The sequence below is a fragment of the Callospermophilus lateralis genome, chromosome 13, assembly GCF_048772815.1.
Source record: "Callospermophilus lateralis isolate mCalLat2 chromosome 13, mCalLat2.hap1, whole genome shotgun sequence".
NCBI classification, from domain to species: domain Eukaryota; kingdom Metazoa; phylum Chordata; class Mammalia; order Rodentia; family Sciuridae; genus Callospermophilus; species Callospermophilus lateralis.
The window spans coordinates 100,987,894-101,014,627 of record NC_135317.1 but is presented as its reverse complement, the minus strand read 5'-3'; positions in this window follow the sequence as shown (position 1 = coordinate 101,014,627).

Sequence of the window (26,734 nt, the reverse complement as noted above, 5' to 3'; positions counted from 1 at the left end):
AATATCTGTTTAGATTTAATTTTTTTTGTATTTGGAAGTTATCCTAGCACAATTTATTTAAAAGACTATCTTTTATCCACTACATTTCCTCTGTTCCTTTGCCAAAGTTTAATTGAACATATTTCAGGTCTCTCTATGTTATTCCATTGATCTGTTTGACTATTTTTTCACCAGTATCACTTCCTTGATTGCTGTATCTTTATAGTAAGTGATGAAGTTGGGTAGTATGAATTCTCTGGCTTTGTTCTTCTTTTTCAAAATTGTGTTGGCTGTTCTGAGTCTTTTTCTTCTTTGTATAAAATTAAGAATTTGTTTTCCAATGTCCACAAAATAACTTGTTGGGATTTTGGTTTGAATTGTATTAAACATATAGATCAAGTTTGGAGGAATTGACATTGTGTGTATAAATACATATATACATATAAGCATAATATATACAAATATTATACATATATATGAATAATTTATTTTGTGGGTTAATTGAATAACATTTTTTTATTGTATTTACTTACTTTTTAATTTTAAAATTTTCATCTTAAGAGCATCTTCTTTTTGTTATTTTTTTATTGATTTAAAAAAATAAATGACAGTGGAATGCATTATAATTCTTATTACACACACACACACACACACACACACATACACACATATATATATATTTGCTTATTTGTTTCTTTTTTTGTTTGTTTGTTTGGTACAGAGGACAATATTGTGTCTTCTTATTCCTGGATATGGAATGTCTTTCTGCTATTTCATTTTTATTTATTTTCTTTCACCAGGATTTTATAGTTTTCCTTGTGTAGATATTGTACATATTTTATACCTAAGTTTTAATTTTTTAGATGCTAATGTTAATGGCATGTGTTTTATATTTCAAACCCCACTTGTTCATTGATGGTATGTAGGAAAGTAATTCTTTTTTGTATACTAGTTTCATATCCTGCAGCCTTGCTACAATCACTTATTAGTTCCAGGAGAGTTTTTTTTTTTTTTAATTTGTTAGTTCTTTCTGTTCTTCTACATAGATGACAATGTCATTTGCAAACAAGGATAATTTTATTTCTTCTTCCCCAACACCATCCTTTATTGACTTTTCGTATCTTATTGCAAAACTTTCATATATTATTGCAAACTAAGGCTTCTAGTACAATGTTAAAAACCAGTGGTAAGAGGGAACCTCCTTGCTTTGTTCTTGATCTTGGAGAAGAGCTGTGAGTTTCTAACCATTAAGTATAGTATCATCTCTAGGTTTTTTGTAAGTATTTTTTTGTCAAGTCAACTGTTCTTTTCAGTGCCAACGAACCGTCTATTACAACTGCCTGAAATAGTTATTTGGAAGAAGGAAATGCCTTCTGTTGGTCAATAATGCTTCTACTCCTGAAGATCAATTTGGCTGGGCACCGTGCTGCATGCCTATAATCCCAGTGACTCATGAAGTTGAGGCAGGAGGATCGTGAGTTTAAACCCAACCTCAGCAACTCAGTGAGGCCCTAAGCAACTCAGCAAGACCCTGTCTCTAATAAAATACAAAAAAGGGCTGGGGATATGGCTTGGTGGTTAAGTGCCCCTGGGTTCAATCCGTGGTACCAAAAAATGAAAAAGAAGAAGAAAAAAAATCCATTATTTGATGTCCAGTTTATACTGTACAAATTTTAAATACTTTTTAAATATTCTTGTGAATATAGCTAATGATGATACACTGGGACTATTATTTGTATAATTTATTTTGTGGGTTGATTGTATAACACTTTTTATTTTATTACTTTTTAATTTTTGAAATTTTCATCTTAAGAGCATCTTTTTTTATTGATTTAAAAAAATAAATGACCGTGGAATGCATTACAATTCTTATTACACATATCAGCACAATTTTTCATATCTCTGGTTGAATATAAAGTATGTTGACACCAATTCATGTCTTCATACATGTACTTTGGATAATGATGCCTATCACATTCCACCATCCTTATTAATCCTCTACCCACTCCCTTTCCCTCCCACCCGTCTTCCCTATCTAGAATTCATCAATTCCTCCTATGCTCCTCCTCCCTACCACACTATGAGTCAGCCTCCTTATATCAGAGAAAACATTCGGCATTTGTGTTTTTTTTGGGGGGGGGGGGATTGGCTAACTTCACTTAGGATTATCTTCTCCAGCACCATCCATTTACCTGCAAATGCCATGATTTTATTCTCTTTTATTGCTGAGTAAAATTCCATTGTGTATATATGCCACATTCTTTTTTTTTAATCCATTCATCCACTGAAGGGCATCTAGGTTGGCTCCACAGTTTAGCTATTGTGAATTGTGCTGCTATTAACATTGATGTGGCTGTGTCCCTGTAGTATGTTGTTTTTAAGTCTTTTGGGTATAGACCAAGGAGAGGGATAGTTGGGTCAAATGGTGGTTCCATTCCAAGATTTCCTAGGAATCTCCATTCTGCTTTCATATTGGCTGCACCAATTTGCAGTCCCACCAGCAATGTATGAGTGTGCCTTTTCTCCCACATCCTCACCAACACTTTTTGTTGTTTGTATGCATAATAGCTACCATTCTGACTGGAGTGAGATGAGATCTTAGAATAGTTTTGATTTGCATTTCTCTAATTGCTAGAGATGATGAACATTTTTTTCATGTCCTTGTTGTTTGATTGTATATGCTTTTCTGAGAAGTGTCTGTTCAGGTCCTTAGCCCATTTACTGATTGGGTTATTTGTTATTTTGGTGTTAAGTTTTTTGAGTTCTTTATATACTCTAGAGATTAGTGCTCTATCTGATTGTGAGGGCTAAAAATTTGCTCTAAGAATGTAGGTTCTCTTCACCTCACAGATTGTTTCTTTTGCTGAGAAGAAACTTTTTAGTTTGATTCCATCACATTTATTGATTACTGGTTTTAATTCTTGCATTATAGGAGTTTGTGCACCATGATGAAGTGGGATTCATGCCAGGGATGCAAGGTTGGTTCAACGTACAGAAATCAATAAATATAATTCATCACATCAATAGACTCAAAGATAAGAATCATATGATCATCTCAATAGATGCAGATAAAGCATTTGACAAAATATAGTACCTTTACATGTTCAAAACACTTGAAAAACTAGGGATAACAGGAACACATCTCAATATCGTAAAGGCTATCTACACTAAGCCTCAGGCCAACATTATTCTAAATGGAGAAAAATAAAGGCATTCCCTCTAAAAACTGGAACAAGACAGGGATGTCCTCTTTCACCACTTCTATTCAACATAGTTCTTGGAAAACTGGCCAGAGCAATTAGACATACGAAAGAAATTAAAGGGATATGTATAGGAAAAGAAGAACTTAAATTAGCACTATTTGCTGACAATATGATTCTATACCTAGAAGACCCAAAAAGCTCCACTAGAAAACTTCTAGAACTAGTAAATGAATTCAGCAAAGTAGCAGGATATAAAATCAACACCCATAAATCAAAGGCATTTCTATATATCAGTGACAATCTTCTGAGAAGGAAATGAGGAAAACTACCCCATTTACAATAACCTCAAAACAAAAACAAAAACAAAGATACTTAGGAATCAATTTAATGAAAGAGGTGAAAGATCTATACAATGAAAACTACAGAACACTAAAGAAATCAAAGACCTTAGAAGATGGAAAGATCTCCCTTGATCTTGGATAGGCAGTATTAATATTATAAAAATGACCATACTATCAAAAGTACTATACAGATTTAATGCAATTTCAATCAAAATCCCAATGGCATTCCTCATAGAAATAGAAAAAGCAATCACGAAATTCAACTTGAAAAATAAGAGACCCAGAATAGCTAAAGCAATCCTTAGCAGGAAGAGTGAAGCAGGTGGCATCATTATACCAGACCTTAAACTATACTACAGAGCAATAGTAACAAAACAGCATGGTATTGGCACCAAAACAGGCTGGTAGACCAATGGTACAGAATAGAGAACACAAGACTAATCCACAAAATTACAATTATCTTATATTAGACAAAGGTGCCAAGAACATGCATTGGAGAAAAGATAGCCTCTTCAACAAATGGTGCTGGGAAAACTGGAAATCCAATGCAATAAAATGAAATTAAACCCCTATCTCTCACCATACACAAAACTCAACTCAAAGTGGATCAAGGACCTAGGAATTAAACCAGAGACTCTGTGTCTAATAGAAGAAAAAAGTAGGCCCTAATCTTCATCATGTGGGATTAGGCCCCAAGTTTCTTAATAAGACTCCTGTATAACACTTTTAAAAAATTAATTACTGATGCTGTTTATCACATTTTGGGATCTTTATAAGAAAAATCAATATAAACCAGCTTTTCCTTCAAGCATTTATCAAGTTGTCCTTTATACTGTTCTCCTTAGGTTGAGGGGTAGAGATTTGAAATCTGGATATTTTAAAATAGATTATTAGACTTTTACTTTCTATACAGCTCTAGAAAAGTAATTTGGAGTCACTTTAAAAGATTAGGAGGTGAGGGAAGGGGATAGAATTGGGAATTGAAATGGAGAAAACTATATTATACACATTCATTAATATGTCAAAATGAACTGCACTCTTAAGTACAATCATAATGCACTAAAAACAAGCTTAAAAATTGGGCATCCTCTGAAACTCTAATTTCTGGCATCTGGGATCAAAACGGGAAAACATAACACCTGGAATTTTACTTAGGTGATTTTAGTTATGGTATTTTAAGAGGTGACAAAGTAAGGAAAAATGACCAAAACCTTTAAGTTTTGGTGTCTTCTTTTAGTTTCATTCCTATCTAATGGTTTGAAATGGTATTAACAGTGTGGTTAATGTCTAGTCCCAAGAAATAAACTTGAATCTCATATTATGTAGTTAACTTTTTTTGGTGACAATTTCATTAACTTAAAAGAATAACTTTAGAGGAGTTGGATTAACCCTAGAGAAAATTAACTTCAAGAAACTATGTCCGATTTTTGCCCAGTTATGATAGATCAGCAATAGAGTGTGTTGGAAGTAGACTAGAGTCAGTGTGTAGACTTTTAGATACGAGTAATAGAAAGGCATGGATATAATACTAGATTGTACTCTCCTGTGGTTTTTATTTTAAAATACCTTTATCAGAAAATCAACACATAATATGACTATTTTTATGCCCTCATAAATAAAAATCTCAGAGCAAAGATAAAATTAAACATTAAACTGGTTGTTTTAATGACTTTAGATGCCTATTATTCTGTATGCACTAAATTAATTTAATTTCTGGTAGTCACAAATTTTTATGGGTCTGCGCTCTAGAGTTCAGAGCCTCTGTGTTTAATCTTCTGGGTGCTTCTCTGAGAACTTGGAAATGGCCTTCTCAAATAGCTGCTTGATTCTGACTGATTAACTCAGAGTTCTATCTCTTCCTCCTTCTTTTGTCCCCCACACCCTTTTTTTATTTGTTTAGTAATTTATTTTTGCCTAATGGCTTCTGTTATGGTTTAGATATGAGGTATCCCCAAAAAAACTCAAGTGTGAAACAATGCAAAAATGTTCAGAAGTGAAATGATTAGGAGAGGTATAACCTAAACAGTGAATTAATCCACTAATATGGATTAACTTGGTGGAAACTGGGCAGATGGTGTGGCTGGAGGAGGCAGCTCAAGGGGGTATGACTTTGGGGTGTATATTTTGTCCCTAGTGAGAAGAGCTCTCTCTGTGACTCCTGGGCCATGTCCTGGCCTGTTTCCCTCTGCCATGCCCTTCTGCCATGATGTTCTGCTTTGCTGGGGCCCAGAGCGATGGAACTTGTTTGTTGACCATGGACTAGTACCCCTGAAACCACAACCCAATATAAACTTTTCCTCCTTTACCTTGTTCCTGTCAGGTCTTTTGGTCACAGTGGTAAAAATGCTGGCTAAAACAGCTTCTCTACTTTTTTCTTAATATCTTTTTTTTATTTTCATGTGGTGCTGAGGATGGAACCCAGTGCCTCACATGTGCTAGGCAAGTGCTCTTCCATTGAGCCACAACCTCAGTCCCTAGCTTCTCTGCTTTTTGACTTAACTACTGTAAGTGTCCAGTCTTTTTTCTTGTGAACATTTTAAAGCCATCAAACAAAGTATCATCATATCATGCAAGACTAAGTAAAAGATAAAATGACTAAATAAAGGGTTGAAGAAACACAATTGGGAGCAAGAAAAATACAAAAAGTTTATTCCTTTATTTAAGTGTGTACCAGGCAATATTAATATAGACTATCTAACTCCTATTTTTTTTTTTCATTCTTATCTATTCAGGAAAAAAATATTAAAACCTGAAATGTAGAATAAAGAATTAGAACCTGAGGTGAATAAATAATAGCAATATATTTTTTTCATTCTTATCTATTCAGGAAAAAAATATTAAAACCTGAAATGTAGAATAAAGAATTAGAACCTGAGGTGAATAAATAATAGCAATAGGGCATCCGACTTCTTTAAATATGTTGATCTTTATACCACAAGGAAGTAAAAACATGGGTAGTATGTGTATTACTGCTACTAATAATCTTCAAGAAAACATGGCAGAGTGGAATGCCTTATTCCATTTTATTCTGCTATAGTAGAATATCAGAGACTGAGTAATTTATAATAAACAGATATTTATTCGCTCATGGCTCTGCAGGCTAGAAAGTTCAAGATAAAGGACCAGCATCTAGTGAGGACCTTCTTGCTATATAACATGGTGTAAGGCAACACATGGGTTAGAAAGGGACAAAAGAAGGAAAAACTCTACTTTCTATAACAACCCACTCCACAATAACTAAGTAAACTTGATAATGACATTAATGTATTCACTTTTCCTCATAGCCTAATCAATCCCAATAGGTCCCATCCCCCAATACGGTTACACTGAGGGTTGAGTTTTTTTTTTTTTTTTTTTTTTAAAGAGAGAGAGAGAGGAGAGAGAGAGAGAATTTTTTATTATTTATTTTTTGGTTATTGGCGGACACAACATCTTTGTTGGTATGTGGTGCTGAGGATCGAACCCGGGCCGCACACATGCCAGGCGAGCGCGCTACCTCCTGAGCCATATCCCCAGGGTTGAGTTCTTAACTCCTGAACTTTGGGGAACACATTCAAAAGTAGCACAAGAGGATAGCCCAAAACATCTCACCTTTCAGGATAGCAACTACAGATTTCAGGAGCTGTAGAGCAGAGATGTTGAAGTTGAATCATACAACCTTCCAGGTGGGCCTGTCCATGCCCATGTTAAAGCATGGTGGATTAGTGGTACCTTAATGCTGTGGCAGCTCCCGGATTCTGTACTTCAGCCCAATACCAGAGCCTCTTGGTTTCCATTTGCCCAGAAGGGGAGCTAGAACTGTTACATTTTAGAATGAACTGTTAAATAAATAGCTTTGGGAATTTAGAAAAGACATGCCATTTTCACTAGGAGTCAGGACAAGTTCACTGGTAAAAAAGTCATGTTTTACTCTCTTAGGAGTTTACAGAAGGATTGTATTCCAAAACGATACCAGAGTTGTGGAATTGTAGAGCTGATAGGGATCTTAGAGATCATCCAGATTAAATTCCTCATTCGTAAGTGAAAAAAGGAAGATCAGAGAGAATAACTATATGACCTAATGTGGCACAGCAGGTTTGTAACAGGCAGAGTAGGAATAAACTCAAGACTCATTCGCATTATTTCTAGCACATCAAGTTCTACTCACATTTTCTTTTTTGACAAGAGCAAGTATGAACTGAGTGAAGAAGCACAGTTAGGTGGATTTATAGTTGGTAAAATAGCCATATTCCAAAAATGTTTACCAGGTTTATGTCACTTTGACAGGATATCTATAAAGATATACTTCAGGACTCTGGCTCTGTCACTGTCATGTTTTATACTTTAATTACTGAATTATAAAGAAGACATGCACACACACACAAAAAAACCTCTTACAAAAATTTCAGATGTCGAAAAGCTTAGAGGAATAGCTAATACACTGGATGATAGAATGAAGATTCAAAAGACTTTTTTTTTTTTTAAAGAGAGAGTGAGAAAGAGAGAATTTTTAATATTTATTTTTTAGTTATCAGCGGACTCAACATCTTTGTTTGTATGTGGTGCTGAGAATCGAACCCGGGCCGCACGCATGCCAGGCGAGCGCGCTACCGCTTGAGCCACATCCCCAGCCCCTCAAAAGACTCTTGACAGATTAGAACAATGAGATGAAACTAGTAAGATAAAATTTAATAGGGGTAGGAGAAAAGTACTGTAATTAAGTTAACAAAATCAGCTGTGTCAATTCAAGATGAGGGTAGTTGGTTGGAGTTTCAGATGAATGTAAGTATAATGTAGGCCAACAATGTCATGTGGCTGCCAAAACAACTTCTTGCAACCTCACTCTGACTTATGAACGCCACTGAATCCTGATTAAGGTTGCAGATACCCCTTGCACTAACTATATGTAGCCTTCAGATACCATGTGAGCCTTTGGGGGACATTCCAGATCCAAATTATGACACTTGCTTTTATTTTTTTCCTTCTCCTGTTGAGCAAGTACTTAGTGTCTGGAATATAGCAGTGAAAGGAGCATATGCTTACAGAGGGTCTGTTCCAGAAACTATCCTGGCCCACTCTGAGATAACATTGTTAAGACATGCTCTGCCTTGCTGTTGACACTCACGGGGTGCTGCTGTGCTCCTCTTGGCCATGCATTGTTAGCTGTGTGCCCTCACTTCCTGTGGTGTGACACTAGGCACCTTGGCTGTGGATGCCATGGAGGAGCTGAACCTCTGTTCTCAGCCTCCACTCCACTGATATTAGATAGAAGCTCCTATCTCTCTCTCTCTTTCTCTCTCTATCTCTCTCTCTCTCTCCCTATCTTGGTTCTCTGCAGCTTTGGCTGGTGAGGAAACTTGTTCCCACTCCTGTGTCTTTCACCTGTAGACGTGTTCTTTGGTGCAACTATTTGGCTCCCTCTTGGTGAAGCCTTTCATTTCCATTATCCAGCCCTCTTTGGAGGTCATTTTCTCATGTAAAATGCAGGTATTTTTACTGATTCATTTTTCTTCTTTTTGTTTTCATGCAACTCTTTCCTGCCTTGGATGTACAGATATCTCAGCAGACTGGCTGGGGTAGATGGAGAGTGTTTTAAAGATAACCTCATTTTATACCCAGAATAACTGCTCCCTTTCCAACAATCAGAGCCTGATACTAATTCTGTCCCTCCCAGGACTTCTCCCCACTTATGGTAACTTTGGTGTCCTTGTGGCTTTTTACGCATGATTTCCCTTGTGACCTCCCCAATCTATCAGAAATGTCTGTATTTGTCTAGACTTCAATTATGGACACAGTTCAAGTTCTTTCCCTGGGGGTCCTGGGCCCCATACCAGTCAAGGGATGCAGCTAGATACAAACATTCCACTGCAGTTACTCTTGATGGCCTGGTGCACACAGATGACCTCTGAACAGGAGGTGCCTAATTCTTGGCTTACAAGTGCCATGGTGGATTATCTGAATCTAAGCCAGAATGCACTGCTACATACAACTTCAGAGTTCTAGGAAGTGGATCTGTGCAATAGGGAGGAAGCTGAACCTGCAGTCAGGAGATCTGGGGACAGTGGTATGCTGTGGACAGTCTTATGCTTTGGACTTCAGTTTCCTCTGTTGTAAATGTGGGAGTTAGACTGGGAAAGCGTTTTAAAATAACTAAGGAACAAGCCAGACATATAATAAAACAATGTCAAAATTGTGTGACCTTTTTACCACAAGTTAATCTTGGCGTCAATCCTAGAGGACTGATACCTAACCATATTTGGCAGATGGACGTCACACACTTGCCAGAATTTGGAAAATTAAAATATTTACATGTTACAGTTGATACTTCTTCCGGATTTTTGATGGGCTCCCTTCATGCCGGAGAAAAAACTAAAGATGTTATAGCTCATTGCTTACAAAATTTTGCCACTGTGGGCGTTCCTAAACAGTTAAAAACTGATAACGGTCCTGGCTATACCTCTACCTCTTTTAAACAATTTTGCTCATCATTTGGTATTATTCATATAACAGGAATTCCATACAATCCACAGGGACAAGGCATAGTTGAAAGAGCTCATCAAACTATTAAAACGTACTTACTAAAACAAAAAGAGGGAATTGGAAAGGGGTATATATCCCCCAAAGATAAACTTAAAATAACACTTTTTACTCTAAACTTTTTAAATTTGGATTCATCAGGACTTAGTGCTGCGGAAAGGCATATGTATCCAAAAAATGTGCATAAGCCTAAAGTTCTTTGGAAAGATATTCTAACAGGACAATGGAAAGGTCCAGACCCAGTGATTGTCTGGAGTCGGGGCTCTGTTTGTGTGTTTCCACAGGGAGAACAGCAGCCAATTTGGATTCCAGAAAGACTAACTAAAACGATTTCTACAGATCGAAAAGAAGATGATTTGACTCAAATCCATAACAGCTGATATCCAGAACTCCAGCTTGGCCATTCTTACATCTGCAACAGTGATTAACAAGGATGCTTTTTTCAATATCTATTTTATTATTGCATTTTTCCCACATCATAAGGTTCTATTTTTATTTTTTGAGCTCATACAAACCTAGGTTAATGTTTTTCTGATCAGTTTTATTTTTTGACTGTGGAGTTTTTAAACATTGCAATGGAGATTTCACCTAGGTAAAGCTACAAGGCCTTTATTATTATCTTATGTGTTGTACGTTTGTTTGCACATTTGTGTTTTGTGTTGTATGTCTGTGTGTGCGTATTTCATATATGAGGAGCGCTCATGAGAAAATGGATCCAAATTATTATTATTTTTTTTTATTCACGTGATTTAAATGGCTTAATTTAAATTAGGTAAACAGCTGTTAAAGATTGTTTTTAAAGGTGCTTAACATATCTGCTTGTTTACTAATTTAAATCAGGTAAACAGCTGTTAAGGATTGTTTTTTAAGTAGGTTAACAGATCTGTTTGTTTACTTTCACCTTTCCTTTTCATTATATTTAATAATTCTTTTCAGGTTAATGTCTTTTTAGCATCATTGCCAGAATTCCTATCTTCATCCCAATGAATATAACTCAACAAGTATGCTCAATCAAGGAGTCAACTTACTTTGGGAGGAAACGGACTTTGGGAGGAGACGGACAGATTGATAGATTCCTCCCCTTTGAACTGCTTACAGAACTTGCCTGGACTATGTAACTACGTTTAGTGCAGCAAATTGTGGTAATGCTGGCATATCTTTGCTGATGGTGTCACCAGTGATCTTTGCTGATGGTGTCACCAATGATGCAATTTTTCCAAAGGAACTGTCAATTGGCTTGGTGTCGTGGCATTTCTGTATCCTCCTCCCTTCTGCTAGTGATGGTCTAAATTTGGGGGCCAATGGCTATATGCTGGACCGGCAGTCAGTGACGGGTATGATCCAATTGCAATGGTATCAACCTAAGACAGGAGGCTGACGCCTAAAGGTCCGTTACCTAAAGGTCAGTTTTCCGATGACGGGTAAGAACCATATGTTGAATTGGACAACCTACTAGGCGCGGTCCTTAAGCCACATTAACCTCACTCCCCCACTGGCACCAAGGCTAAATTTGGGGGCCAACAGAGGTGAGGCAAAGAACCTCACCCCCCCCACTGGTGCATAGACCTATCCACAAGTATGGCTGTATGCTGGACCGGTAGTCAGTGACGGGTATGATCCAGTTGCAATGGTATCAACCTAAGACAGGAGGCTGACGCCTAAAGGTCAGTTACCTAAAGGTCAGTTTTCCGATGACAGGTAAGAGCCATATGTTGAACTGGACAACCTACCAGGCACGGTCCTTAAGCCACATTACTTGTTGTTTAATTAATCAGAAGGGGGGAGATGCTGGGAGCCATCAGCCAAGTAGGTATGACAAATTCCTTGCCAGCTTACTCCCATGCTGTCTAGTGGAAGGACTTCTGAAAGGTGACCTTGCTCAAGGACCAGGGCAGGATCCGTGTTTAGCATAATAGGAGAGTAGGGTGTTTCCCCTTTAGAATAGGGCGGTTTAGTATAATAGGAGATTAGGGTGTTCCTCTTTTGGAATAGGGCGTATCCTGCTGCTGAGTTCCTCTTGAGTGCTTAGGGTCAGACAGTATATTTTGGGAGACAGAAGCCCATGCTGAGTGGATTTGGGAGAGAGTGGATTAGGGCAGAGTGTGGATTTGGGCAGAGAACGTGGATTCCCCCAGAGCGTGTTTGTAGACGGCCGGTGTGAGTTCGGGAATAAAGAATTGCTGTTTGAATCTACAAGCTGTGTGGAGACTCGTGATTTGTGCCCAGCAAAAGACTGCGGCACCTTTCCAACAATCAGAGCCTGATACTAATTCTGTCCCTCCCAGGACTTCTCCCCACTTATGGTAACTTTGGTGTCCTTGTGGCTTTTTAGAGCATGATTTCCCTTGTGACCTCCCCAATCTATCAGAAATGTCTGTATTTGTCTAGACTTCAATTATGGACACAGTTCAAGTTCTTTCCCTGGGGGTCCTGGGCCCCATACCAGTCAAGGGATGCAGCTAGATACAAACATTCCACTGCAGTTACTCTTGATGGCCTGGTGCACACAGATGACCTCTGAACAGGAGGTGCCTAATTCTTGGCTTACAAGTGCCATGGTGGATTATCTGAATCTAAGCCAGAATGCACTGCTACATACAACTTCAGAGTTCTAGGAAGTGGATCTGTGCAATAGGGAGGAAGCTGAACCTGCAGTCAGGAGATCTGGGGACAGTGGTATGCTGTGGACAGTCTTATGCTTTGGACTTCAGTTTCCTCTGTTGTAAATGTGGGAGTTAGACTGGGTTATCTCTAACAGCTCTTTCAGTCCTAACACTTAACAATTCTCGATAGCTATTTGTGTTATCTTTCCACACTCTTTTTTACCATGACTTTAATTGGGTCTGGCATGAATTCCTCTGAGAGACAATATTTCCAAAACAGTTTGCTGCTGGAATGTCAATGTCACTTTTCCAGGGTTGAGACATATGCATTTCTTTGTGTGACCTCTTGAACCCAGGATAGAATTTCCCACCATAGTTTGCCTGGAATTGATCAAATGCTTCAGGGCGGCCCACCCGAGAGAGCTCCTTTGCAACAGACTCTTGGCAGCAATCATTGCTCACCTTGTGTACAGGTAATGTGGAATTCTAGGAGGAAATTAGTTGCCCTGAGATGTTCCTGAATGCATTTACTGTCCCTAAACTAGATCCCTGAATTTATCAAGCAACAAAAATCAAAGAGCAATAGGAGAAACTGGTACACTCTCCAAACAAGAGAGCCAGTGGTTAGAGTTCCCAAAACGGTTCCACAGGATCAAATACAACTTGTGCATGATGTGTTTTAACACAGGTGGAAAGCCTAGGAACAGTTCACGTGGCTGGGGAGAACTGTGTGAAGGTATCTGTGTTGCTATTTCTTAAGGGTAAATGAGCACCCAGCAAACACTCTCAAATGGAAGATGAACAGTGTTGCCACTGAATCCAACAAACTCTATAGACCTCAGGAGGAAGCACTTCACCTTCGTGTTTTTAATAATCCACTGACTAGCAAGTATGCTTGTTCCCCATCTCCATTCAGAGGAGGCATCAGACAGAGAAATAGTACAAAGTTGCCTAAATGTTAACCTTCTCCAGTATCCACTGGGCATAGCTCTGGCCACTCTAATATGTTCCCTGTTTTTGTCATACTTCCTCTGCCTTGATTCAGGCCCTCATCATTTCTAATCTGGACTACTATAGTTGTCTTTTAATTCCAGTAAGCTCCAGTTCAATGGTGCAAGGTGAAAATGGGACTCAGTACAAGATCTGACATTCTCCGATCCTTACAGAAGTGCATTATAGAAATTCTCATTCTCCTGCAAGCATCAAATTGACTGAAAAATAAGATCCATTAAAAACTGTCTAGCAGTCATATGTCAGAAAATCAGAGAAGGAGTAAAGACTCAGACACTGTTGGGCCTGAGAGTACTTGAGATTTAAAGAAAGGTACCATGGGGCTGGGATTGTGGCTCAGCGGTAGAGTGCTTGCCTTGCATGTGCAAGGCCCTGGGTTCGATCCTCAGCACCACATAAAAAATAAAGATATTGTGTCCAAGTACAACTAAAAAATAAAAAATAAATATTTAAAAATAGAAAGGTACCATGAAAGCATGCATGCTACAGAGTCTGTGTTCCTGGAAGTCCCATAGGTTTGAAGAGAAGGTGTGGAGTTAATTGGGTATGGCCACAGAGCATGTGGCCATACTTCTTGCTTCTATACTGCTTGCTTCTTTTTCCTACCTATTTCTCAACATGTTTTCTTGACCCTGGGCTCGAGTGTATAGGTCTCCTATACTCGTCTACCTCAGAGGCACACGCTTAGTTTACCTATAGCTTAGTCTTCTCCTTTAGTTCACCCTTTACATTGCTGTGGAAGTGATTTTAATGAATATTTTACTGTTTATCTCACTTCATATCCTTCCATGGTTCCCACTGCCCTTAGGGTTCCATTCAAACTTCTTGGGATAGACAAGGTTGGCTGTGATCCAGCTCTTGCTTACCTCTTTTGCTTTTCGTTTTGCCTTCTTCCTTCATGCATGCTTGGCCTTCTGTGTTTATACAGCTCATTCCAGCTCATCCCAAGAGTCCCCTCCCCAAAAGCTATTCCTCATACCTCTTCCTACTCTCCATTACTCTGATCTCAGTAAGGTTCCATTCCTTACCCCTGTGGGTCCCATAGAATCCTGAGCATGTGTCTATCACAGCATGCATTATTTTGTAGTGCAATCATTTTTCACCTGGTTGGAAGCTTCTTGAGGCCTAGACTTCTCTTTTATTTTTATGTCTCTTACTTTAGTTGAAACTGGCCTGGAGTATATGATTACTTATCATCTGTGGTGTGTGAAGTTGAAGGATTCCCTAACAAGGATACTCTAAAGAAGATTTTAAAACCAAGCACAAAGCTTAATTAGACAACCTGAAGTCCTTAACTTCTAGATGTTTGATTTTATGATATATTGGGATCTTAAGAGATGAAATCCTCAGAAAGTAGCTGCTTCTGTAGACCAACACTCATTTTTATTATTTGGGTGTTATATTAGATAATTTTGACATTTTTTATGGTCAAATGCAGATGAATCCTATTTTCCTAAGATTCTTCTAATTCAAACACTTTAGATAATTTAGTTCCATTATCTCTGTTCAAACAAGTGGCTCATATTTATTACTCCATGAGTTCTTATGGAATCCAGAGCCAGTTTCCATCACTGCATTCTGCACACTCTGTTGGAGCTAACTCTGTCTGTACCTCCCAGGAAGGATCAGGCAGGACTAAGAAGACTGAGATGGAGATAATACCTGCAGTGGGCCAGATCTAAGGACCAATGTTAAAGCTTTCCAGGAGTCAGAAGCCCATTCAGCAATCCTATCATGTCATGGATTTACTACATGTCATGACAAGGCAGTGGGATAAACTTAGGCAAAGGTTCTAAAATCAGAGGAGAACAAATCACATAATTTAGGGCCAGGAAAGTGGGATGGGCTAAAGACTGGGCAGAGAGAGAGAGGAGGAGCTAAGAAAGACTGAGTGCAAGAAGGCCTGCAAAAGCAGAGGGAGAGTCATGGAGGAGGACCCTGATTCTTAGTCATTCTAGCCTGTCAGAAGATTCTTGGTGTGCTTTGTATTAGCAGATACTAATGTCACTGTTAATTCAATCTAGACCTAAGCATGGTATTTACTCTTTTTTTTTCTTTAATTTTTATTGTTGGTTGTTCAAAACATTACATAGTTCTTGACATATCATATTTCACACTTTGATTCAAGTGGGTTATGAACTCCTATTTTTACCCCGTATACAGTATTTACTCTTGGCTGGAGGCAATCTGAGGGTGGCAAAGGAGCAGATATTAACTATTAGAATACTCTGCATTTCTGGTTTGACGATTTTTGTACTCTTCCTGAGTATAAAGCTTAACTAGACAACCTCTAAAGTCCTCCTAGGTCTTAGATATTTGTCTCCTATTAAATGAATGAATTCCTTCAATTTTCTATCCTCAGACACCCTATCACACTTAGTGTGGTACTTTACACATGGTTGGTAATTCAGCACCTATAATGAATTGAAAGAGATAGAGTTATATTATGAATGCTTCCTGGATATAATTGAGAGGCTCCAGCAATTCCCCAAATGTTCATTTAAGCCATGTGTAGATTTGCTGAGTTCCCCTGCCCACCCTGGATAATTTAATGTTTGAAGTCTGAGTGACCCTGGAGAATAAGTGTTGCTCTGAGAGATGTATTGAAGTCTCTGATGAGACAAAGAAAAAGCGAGTTTTCCTGGGACAAACTCCCTATGGAACATCTGCTTACTAAGTGAGAGTATCAGGTGATGTGTTCATAAATACATCAATAACTGGCACCAGTGGAATACATTTAACATTCAATACAACTAGCAAATCTTACTGAAGAATCAAGTGCTGAAAACCCTGAAAAACTCAGGAACTCAGTATGCTGAGTTGGCTTCCTTGATTAAGTACCTTTCTGCCTCAGGATATCCCCCTTTGCAGCTGGGAGGATGTTCTCAAAGGTGTGGCCGTAGTTGGAGGTGCTGAGTTTTCAAAATCTCATGCAATATTCACTTAAGATTTAATATCAGATGTCATCCTGGCAAATGAATTCTGGAGTCTCACAATGGAAGCTTGCAGCTTCTTTTTTTTTTTTTTTTTTTTTTTGTGTGTGTGTGTTTTGTTTATTTTTTCCCCAGTGAACCTGTTTTTACACCAGCTGAAGTCAAAACATTCTTTTACTTGCTTGCCTCTCCTAATTGCTTTTAGTTGTTTTATCTTCTTGCTAAGCCAAGAGAATGATCAAAATCTGTTGTTTTCTAGGGTTGATTGGTAGCCCCCTATGGGGAGTGAGGTTGAGATAAGAAAATCAATTTTCAAAACTGTCTTCATTTAATTATAGTTTGATATAGTTCTTCAGTTTACTCATAAGGGAAATTAGTTTTCACCTGATAGGTTTTGCTAACTACCTTTTGCCCTGCCTTGTATTAGACAAATTTCCAAGTGGATTTGGAGTAAAAAGTCTTGGATTGGCATCTCAGCACCAACATTCATTAGCTATGTGAGTGTGGGTAGTCACCAGAGGCTTAGATTTTTTTACTTATAAAATAATAATAAAACCTTTGCTTTGTGTGAATTAGATGAAAAACTCTATGTTGATATGTGTTGAGCCAGGTGCGGTAGTACAAACCTATAATCCCAGCAACTGGGGAGGCAGAGGCAGAAGGATTGTGAGTTCAAAGCCAGTCTTAGCAACTTAGTGAGGCCTTAAGCAACTCAGCAAGACTCTGTCTCAAAATAAAAAAAATAAAAAGGGCTGGAGGTGTGGCTCAGTGGCTCGGTCCCATATCTGGTAGCAAAATAAAACAAAACAGTGTTGAAAGCAGTGTTATTGTTACCTACTTTTCCCCTTTATTACTTCATGAAACATTTTGAAGCTTATTGCCCCTACTGTTTTAAATTTTTATTTGCAAACCTTAATGTAAAATGCAATAAATTATAATGAAAGACAAATAGAAAATAACAGTCATCACCCGCTCCCCCCCATCATCAACTTTGTAGTACAAGGTATACAGAAATAAAAACAGTGTCAGGCCAAGAGGAATCATTTCTAGGACTTGAGAGAGCAGCTGAACCTGTGGTGCTAATTGGAATGCACAGGACCGGGGTTGCTCATTCATTCTGCAGGGAACTACCCACTTGGGTATGATTTGAAGGACAGTGAAAAACATTTGTTTCCTACAATATAATCTTGCTGATGGCTTCCAGTAGAAAGTGGACAAAACCTCAGGAAACTGGTATTTATATTCTTTGCTGGGACATCCACCTGTCTTAAGGATCTGGGAATTTGGGAACAATGTCAGAAATGAGATTTGGAATTTCAATGATCAACAACTTTTTAACAATGAGGTTCCGAATCTGACCTCTGTTCTTTTGGCATCTAAGGGAGGAGGCGTACACAAGGGAAAGCTGAGAGAAGATCATCGATATGTAGAAACCCTGTGGTGGAACATCTGTCTGCACTCATTCTATTGATTAGGGATTAATTATAAGTGGGCACCCTGCTGTCATGGACAGTCATTGGGGGATCGAGAGGCCTGGACTCTACTTTTGTCTTTGCCACTAATAAACTGTGTTTTTTTTTTTTTTTTTTTTAAAGAGAGAAAAAGAGAGAGAGAGAGAATTTTAATATTTAGTTTTTAGTTTTTTTCGGCAGACACATCTTTGTTTGTATGTGGTGCTGAGGATCGAACCTGGGTCGCACGCATGCCAGGCGAGCGCGCTACCGCTTGAGCCACATCCCCAGCCCATAAACTGTGTTTTGACTTTTGGTCCTTCATAACGCTGGGGCTCAGTTTTTATATCTTAAAACTAAAAGGGTTGAACAAATGATCACTCATTTTCATCTTCCAGAAATTGTTATTGAGCTCCTCCTTTCTGTTGAGTACTACACTAAGATATCAAGGTATAAAATAGATACAACACAGACCTTGTCTTCAAATCACACACAGACTAACAGGGCAGACGGGAGAGAGACAAATGGATGTAATGAAGGAATGCCAGCCTCCAGGACAGTGTCCCTTGAAGTCTCTTTCAATTTCAATATTCTATTATTTTGAATGCCTCTTTTAAAATACCACATATGGCCTAGAAGTGGTAAGTTTTTAGCAAGGCATAGTTTGACCTTCTCGCAGTTTTGTCAGAGTCCTGTCATACAGTGACCTTCCTGTTAATTAGCGAAAATAATTTCCCACAGTTCTTCATTGCCTGTGTTTCACATAGTGGGACTTTCTAACCTAAAAAGGAATTATTTTAATGTAATAGACTCATATTATTCACATCATTATAACATCCCAGATTCACCAAGATATGAAAATACAAGTGACAATAATGATCATCATTAATGTCACTATTAATTATTCATGTTAATGCCATCGACTGAGGTAATCCTGGAATTCCCAGGTAGATTTAGGAACTTCTTCTCCTGTCTTACCATATCATTACTTATTTCTCCCTCTCCCCACTTTCTCGCCTTCCCCACAAGGTCATTACAGTTTTGATATCTTGTCTCCTCCACTCGACTATGAGCTCTTCTAGGGCCCAGGCCTCTTATCGCTGTTAGCACCCTGGCACTGAGCAAAGTCTCTGGGCACAGAGTAGATGCTCAGTACATGTTAGCTGAATAAAGAATGAATTTGATTATCCTTACTATAGCTCTCTAGACAATAGGAACTTTAAATAATAGTTCCTCATGAAGATTCAGCCACATTCTGCCACTAGGTCCTTAGGCTTTATTGCTCCACTGGATGCTGATGGACTTTATACATCTGTTTGTGTTTAAAGAAAGGGACTCTAGTTGAAGTACAGACTCCCAGATTTGGCTATTTTTTTCAAACGCATTTCTTTTTTTCTTTAATATTTGTTTCTTTTAGTTGTATACAATGCCTTTGTTTTTTAATTTTTTATTTGTTTTAGTTAGTTATACATGACAGTAGAATGCACTTCTATAGTTTGATATACATAGATGGGATATAATTTCTCATTTTTCTGATTATACATATTGTAGAATCACATTGGTCATACAGTCACATACATACATAAAGTAATAATGTCTGTTTCATTTTACTATCTTTCTAATCCCCACATCCCCTACCTTCCCCTTCTTTCACTTCCCTCTACCTAATCTAAGGTAATGCTATTCTTTTTTTTTTGCATTACAATTCTTAATACACATATATACCACAATTTTTATATCTCTGTTGGTATATAACTTATGTTGACATCCAATTGAAATCTTCATACATGTACTTTGTATAATGATGTCTATCACATTTCACCATCCTTTCTAATCCCCTGCTCCCTCCTTTTCCCTCCCACCTGTCTTCCCTATCTAGAATTCATCTATTCCTCCCATGCTCTCCCTCCCAATCCCACTATGAGTCAACCTCCTTATATCAGAGAAAACATTCTGTATTTGTTTTTTGGGGATTTGATGACTTCACTTAGCACTCTTTTCCAACGCCATCCATTTATCTGCAAATGCCATGGTTTTGTTCTTTTTAAATGCTGAGTAAAATTCCATTGTATATATGCCACATTTTACATTGCTGATGGGACTGCATTGGTGCAGTCAATTTGGAAAGCAGTATGGAGATTCCTTGGAAAACTGGGTATGGAACCACCATTTGATCCAGCTATTCCTCTCTTCGGACTATACCCAAAGGATTTAACAACAGCATACTACAGGAACACAGGCACATCAATGTTTACAGCAGCACAATTCACAATAACTAAACTGTGGAGCCAATCTAGATGTCTTTCTCTTTTTTGAAAGAATGCATTGTCTCCTTGACCTGATCAATGCACCTCACCTTGGTCCCCTCCTTTGCCCATACTTCTTTGGGCTTTCACATACATGCATCATGAAGCGCCATTTGGGGGCAGAATTTTATGAAGAGGCTGACACCTGAGCCATTTAGGTGGCAAAGAGGTGAAAGAAAGTCTTCCACTTTCTTTGATTGCAAAGAGACTCACAAAGAGAACAAAGGACTCTGAGGAGTGAATTTGATGCCCAGGGATACCCAAGTAGAAGTGGCAGAGGGAGGGGCTGGATGTGAAAATCTGAAGGAAGAGTTTGAATGCAAAAAGCATCTCTAGCTCAGTTGCCAGATAATCAAATGCTCCTTTGGTTCCCTGATCTTATCCATGAAATTTCTATCTGGATAAAAGTGTACTTTGTTGATGGGACACAAAGTTATTCCTTTAGAATTGAATTTTTGGTGTTTTATGTTCTTTGCCCCTAGTGCTCCATGTGTTCTGAATAATCCTACCTTCTCTGCAATTCACAGTAGTGAAGATATATTAAGAAACATTAGCTTTCTACCTTCTCTACTCCCCACCACCCCCTGCCCCCAACTGGGATGATGTCAGATTCCTGTTTTGTTGTGGACATAGCAAGCAACTAATATCCACATTAATCTTGATTTTGTTGACTTCATACTCTTCTGACAACATGTAACATTCCGTATCTTGTTTAATTCTACAATAGAAGGACAGTTCTCACTGAGTCATTTATGCACCATATTTCAACTACAGAACATTTGATTATGCTTTTAATATACACATGGTGCCATGCTGCCATGGATGCCCCTGGTGGGTAAAAGGCTATGCTCTTAGGAGATTATAGACTGAAGGAAGGAACTCTCATGATTATGGAGAAAAATGTGAACTCAGAGAAGTAAGCAGGCATATTTAAAATTCATCTTAGAGTAGGAGGTAGTTGAGATTCAGTTAATCATGCAAAAGTATTTATTACATGTCGTGGTGCACAATGTACTAGGTGCTGGGGATAAATTCAATCCCCTAGTGGAGCTTTCAGTATTGAACCATGACTATGAGTGTAAAGTGGATCATGAAGAAGGATATGAAGGGAACACATGAGAGGTGCAGGAGACAGAACAGTGGAACTCTACCAAGGGGTCAGGGTGGCCTCCTTGTACCAGTAATAATAAACCAAGGCTTGAAGGGAGAGTAAGAGTTAGTCAAGGTAGTAGAAGGGACAGTTCCTAGAGGGGAGCACTTTTTTTTTTTTTACATACATACATATATAACTTTATTGATTTTATTTTTTTAAATACATGACTGCAGAATGCATTACAATTTTTTTTTATTGGTTGTTCAAAACATTACAAAGTTCTTGAGGGGAGCTGTTTGTAAGCAGCAGGATTGGAAGCTGAATGGGAATGGTATGCTAGAGGAACTAAAGTCTAATTCAGCGGAAGCCTAGGGAGTGAGGATAGGTAGGTAGAATGATGGACACTATTCCTTTGAAGACAGGGAGGGATTTCTCTGTGAGTAGGAGATTTTTCACAGTCATGGAAATGGCAGGAAAGAAACCTTATACTTTATAGTAAGGTCCAGGGACTAGTAAGCAAAGTAGGGAGGATGATCAGGGCAGTTTATGGAAAGGAAATGGATTCATATGGTTGGGAGATTTTAATGAATATTTTCATTGTTTTAAGTATTGGGACAGGGTTTTGATACATCTTGAAGAATTAATCTTGGATCTATGTGATTGAGGAACTATGTGATTGATACTTCCTCTATCATGGAAACTAGATAATAAACTCTCTGAGGGAAGAATCACATCTTTTTTTTTTTTTTTTCACTACTAAAGCCCCTAAATTTAACAAGTACCTGGATCAATGCTGGCTTCCAACAAATGTTTGTTGAATGATAAATGAACAAATAAGAGGTTGAATTATTATCTAAAAAATTATTATTCACTTATGTTTGACTAGATTTGCTTTGTCATTCCCCTAGTGTTTCTTGGAAACCCCTGGAAGCTCTGTAGGTCTCCCTTCTTTGCTAAGCTTTGTTCTAGAACTAATCTCATGGACAGCATTGGACCTTCCAGGTCTGTTTCCACCCTGACTTGAATCCTTAGACCACAGTATGAGTGGGAATGTCCAACGATGGAAAAAAAAAAAGCTCTGTGGGTTAGGAGTTTAACTTAATAGTGAAGAACTGCTTTGCCACCATGACTCTTTATAACTTCTCTAAATGTTATTTTCAAGAATGACTCTGCTAATACCAAATTAGATTATAAAGATTGTCAGTCTTTTAAGAAGATCTTAATGATTTAACTCATTATGTTGGTGGGAACTAACATTTTCGAAGTAACTTAAGTGTTCTTGGAGTGTACTTATCTGGTTTATGGATTCACTACTTTATTCCACTTTAATAGTATAACTATTCTTTAAATTAATTCGTTAATTAATTAATTTGTTCTAATTTGTTATTCATGAAAGCAGAATGCATTTCGATTCATAGTACACATATGGAGCACAATTTTTCTTTTCTCTGGTGTACACAAAGTAGAGTCATACCGTTCATATGTTCATACATGTACTTAGGGTAATGATGTCTATCTCATTGCATCGTCTTTCCTATCCCCATGTTCCCTCTCTTCCCCTCCCTTGTCTTTGCCCTATCCAAAGTTCCTGCATTCCTCCCATGCCTGCCCCCATCCCCATGGATCAGCATCCACATATTAAAGAAAACATTCAGCTTTTCTTTCTTTTTTTTTTTTTTTTTGGAATTGGCTTACTTCACTTAGCATGATATTCTCCAACTCCATCCATTTACCTGCAAATGCCATGAGTTCATTCTCTTTTAATGCTAAGTAATATTCCATTGGGTATATATACCACAGTTTCTTTATCAATTCATCTATTGAAGGACATCTAGGTACAGACAAGGAAATTGTTGTTCTAAGATAATTTGCCCAAGGTCACAAACTCACAAATCATGAAGACAGGATACATACTTTATTCTTCACGGGTATTTTTTCTTAGTGTTTTAGCAAATATTAAGTTTGGGACTTTAGACACCTTATTTATGATTCTTTAGTTTCTTTGTAGCTATGGAAAATGACAAATATGTTAGAACTAGTTCTCATGACTATGGCTTTAAGTTTATGACTTAAATACTTATATTTAAAGGAATGGATCTATAGTGGTATAACTTGAGGTGTTATAACATACTTATTAAAGTAATATACCTATGTAGCAGGGCATTCTCATGCTGCTCAAATTTTATAAAGAAGTATATTATAATGGAAGAAGTATGAATTAGGAGCTAGAAATAAAGAGCAATCCACTAAACTCTGTGTTTCAGGAATGCTTCATAAAATTAGACCTGCAATTGTTGCTCCACCTCCTCAAAAAATTGTTGTGAGAATTAAGATCTAACATTTTTTGGAAGACTTTGTAAAACATGTATGATAATGTGTGCTACCAGTTCTTACGGCTAACTGTAAAAATTCATAAAAATAGGCCGTGTTAATGTAAGGAGTACTTGTTGAAATAAAGAGCTCAGTTGATAAGGATTTATCATGAACTCACAATTTCCTGATGGCTGGCTGGTCAGGTTACTTGTTTGTCTCTTTGTTCACATCAGGTATAATAAATGATGCTCATATTCTTTAGGCATGATGTGTAGACAAATGAAAAACTAATTGGAAAACACCTTCGAGGAAGGCTGTGTTATAAAATTATGAGTCTTTTCAGATTCTTCTTGCTATATACAACGTATGTATGTACAACATTACCCTTTTAAGGAGAGCTTTTCACCCTTCTTTCATATGTTGAGTGATGAATCTGATTCCTTTCCTCTAATAGACCAGAAGGAGAATCAGGATGGAGTCACAGGTGTGCTGAGGTAGCATCTAGAGAACAATTTGGTCTTCCATCAAGCCCAGCAAATAGAATAAAATGCATGAAACAAAGGAGGCAGAAAAAATATACTTAATTTTAGTATAAGAATTACACAGGAGAGGAGGTTGGGACAAGATGAAATGCATCTAGGAACTGAGTGGGGAAGGGCCTTGACAGGGAGGGCAAGAAGTTTAAATTGATTTTGGAAGCTACTGAAAAGTCCGGGAAGGGGCTAATTGCATTAGCATAATGTAATAATAGCATAATGAGCATAACAGAATGTTACTATTGTGAAGGGTGAGCAGCAGCAAGTGCTAAGTGCAGCATATTCCTATAAAACTTCAATTTGGTGTCATTGTTTTGTAAAAAACTTATTATTTCTCTTCTTCCCTCTCTCTTTGAATAAACTTCCTGTCAGAAAATGATTCACAAGTATACTGCCATGATGGAACTATAGTAAATTGAAAACATGGCCCTAGATTGGAAACCCTGTTGTAGATGGATTTTAATCAGATAAATGTCCAAGGAAATGATGTCTCCACACCTTTGCAATTCTGATGGGCCAAAGCGTATTTTCCCCAGGCTTCTTTTTACCCCGGGTTCATGGGAAAACTATAAAAACTGCAATGCAGGATGTTTGGGAGGGGCTTGATCCAAAGCCCAAGACCTCCTGCATCACTGGAACTCCATGTGTTGAGGAGCTCTTGTTCAATGCAGGCAGATGCCTTGCCTGTTACATCTGTCCTGTGTATGAATGCTGGCGCCAATCCCAGGGCTCCTTCCCTTTCCAGGGAGGAGATCCAGGCTGGCGGCACCTTGCTGAGGACATGAGCAAGGCCCCACCCTCCTCTCTCCTGTGGTGGTGAGCCCTTTAGAAGAATGTTGAGGTTTGGGGCCTCCACCCCAAGGTACCCAACAGTAACTTCAAGGAGCTAATTAGTAAAGTACAGTAACAAGAATAAATCCCAATGAGCTTATTAAAAAATGGAACCACAACTTTGGCAAGGGCAGGAACTATTGTCTGGAACTTGTTTGTTGATTTGCAGAGAGTTACAGGCCTTTATACATCTCCCTCCCTCTCTCCTTTCAGAACAGAGAGATTTAGCAACAAAAGATAGATTTTCAAAGCTTCACACAGCTGTGATTTACACTCCACTTTGGAGACTGTCCGGATGGCTTCTTGTTGGGATTATAAGGGGGACCAGCCAATCTCTGTTCTAATGGGCCTCCTGGGACTTCTGCTGTGGTGTGTGTGGAAAGTGGAAAAGCTCTGATCCAATCTCCATCTCTTGCAAAGTCTTCTTTGTAATTACTTTGGACTTTGTGAAACTTTCCTCCTACCAAGAGCAAAAACTGTTTTCAAATGCTGTAAGCCTTCCATCCTGATCTCATCACCAACAGCACAGAATTGCCATCCAGTGGCCTTTGTTTCTTTGCTGGGATGAAGATAATGTTTTCAGAGCATCTACAGAATTTAAATACTTTTGGAGACTCCAGAAAATCCAAGTTCTTCAAGGATTTACCTTCTCAGGAAGGGTAAGGCTTAGAGATACAGTTCCTAACTGGGTAGTTCTGTACTGTTTTCCTATTAAGAATGCTCAGGTTGGAGGGTGAAAATCACAGGCAAAAAGTGACAAATCACATGTGAAAATACTACCTCAAAGTGTTTGGTGTTATCTACTAAAACTGAATACATACCTCCACTAGGACAGAGCAGTTGCACTTGTGGGTGCGCACCCAGAAGAATTGCACCAAAGTACCATGCTCAAGAATGTTCACAGTAAGATTATTCATAATAGTTGAATCCTGGAAATGTCACCAATGCCCATTGACAGCAGAAAGGGCAAATTGTGGTGTTTTTACACAAGGAATAATATACATAAATTAGAATAAATGATCTACAGCTAAATGCAATGACATCGATGAATTTCCACAAATAATGTTGCACAAAAGAAGCCACGCACAAAAGAATCTATGCTGTATGATTCCATTTATATAAAGTACAGAAAAAGACTAAACTAATTCATGGTGTTAGAAGTCAGGAGAGTTTTTGCTCTTGGTGTGTGTGTGTGTGTGTGTGTGTGTGTGTGTGTGTGTGCAGTTACTAGAAGAGAGCATAACGGGGGCTCCTGCCGTGGCAATTAGACATGCTCAGTTTGTGAAAATTCGTTAATCTCTCTACATATGAACATTTTTTCAAATATATTAATTGAGTAACAAGGTAAAAGGAGTTACAGGCTGTTTTGTCATTCTGTTTTGTGATTGCTTAGCTAAACTCCAGGCTTCAAGAGTCCCCTAGGAAAGGTATTGCTGGTGGTTGCTGGAAAGAATGGAGTTGGTGGCTAGCTTACTGTAAACCTTTCGGCATTTCAAACCAAACAACAAATGGATGCAAGAGTAAAACTACAGGTTTAAAAATCCCTGTTGACCGGTATCACCACATCACTCCACCACAGGTGCTCTATACCTTTGGCCTGTGTATAATTAGAGGGCAC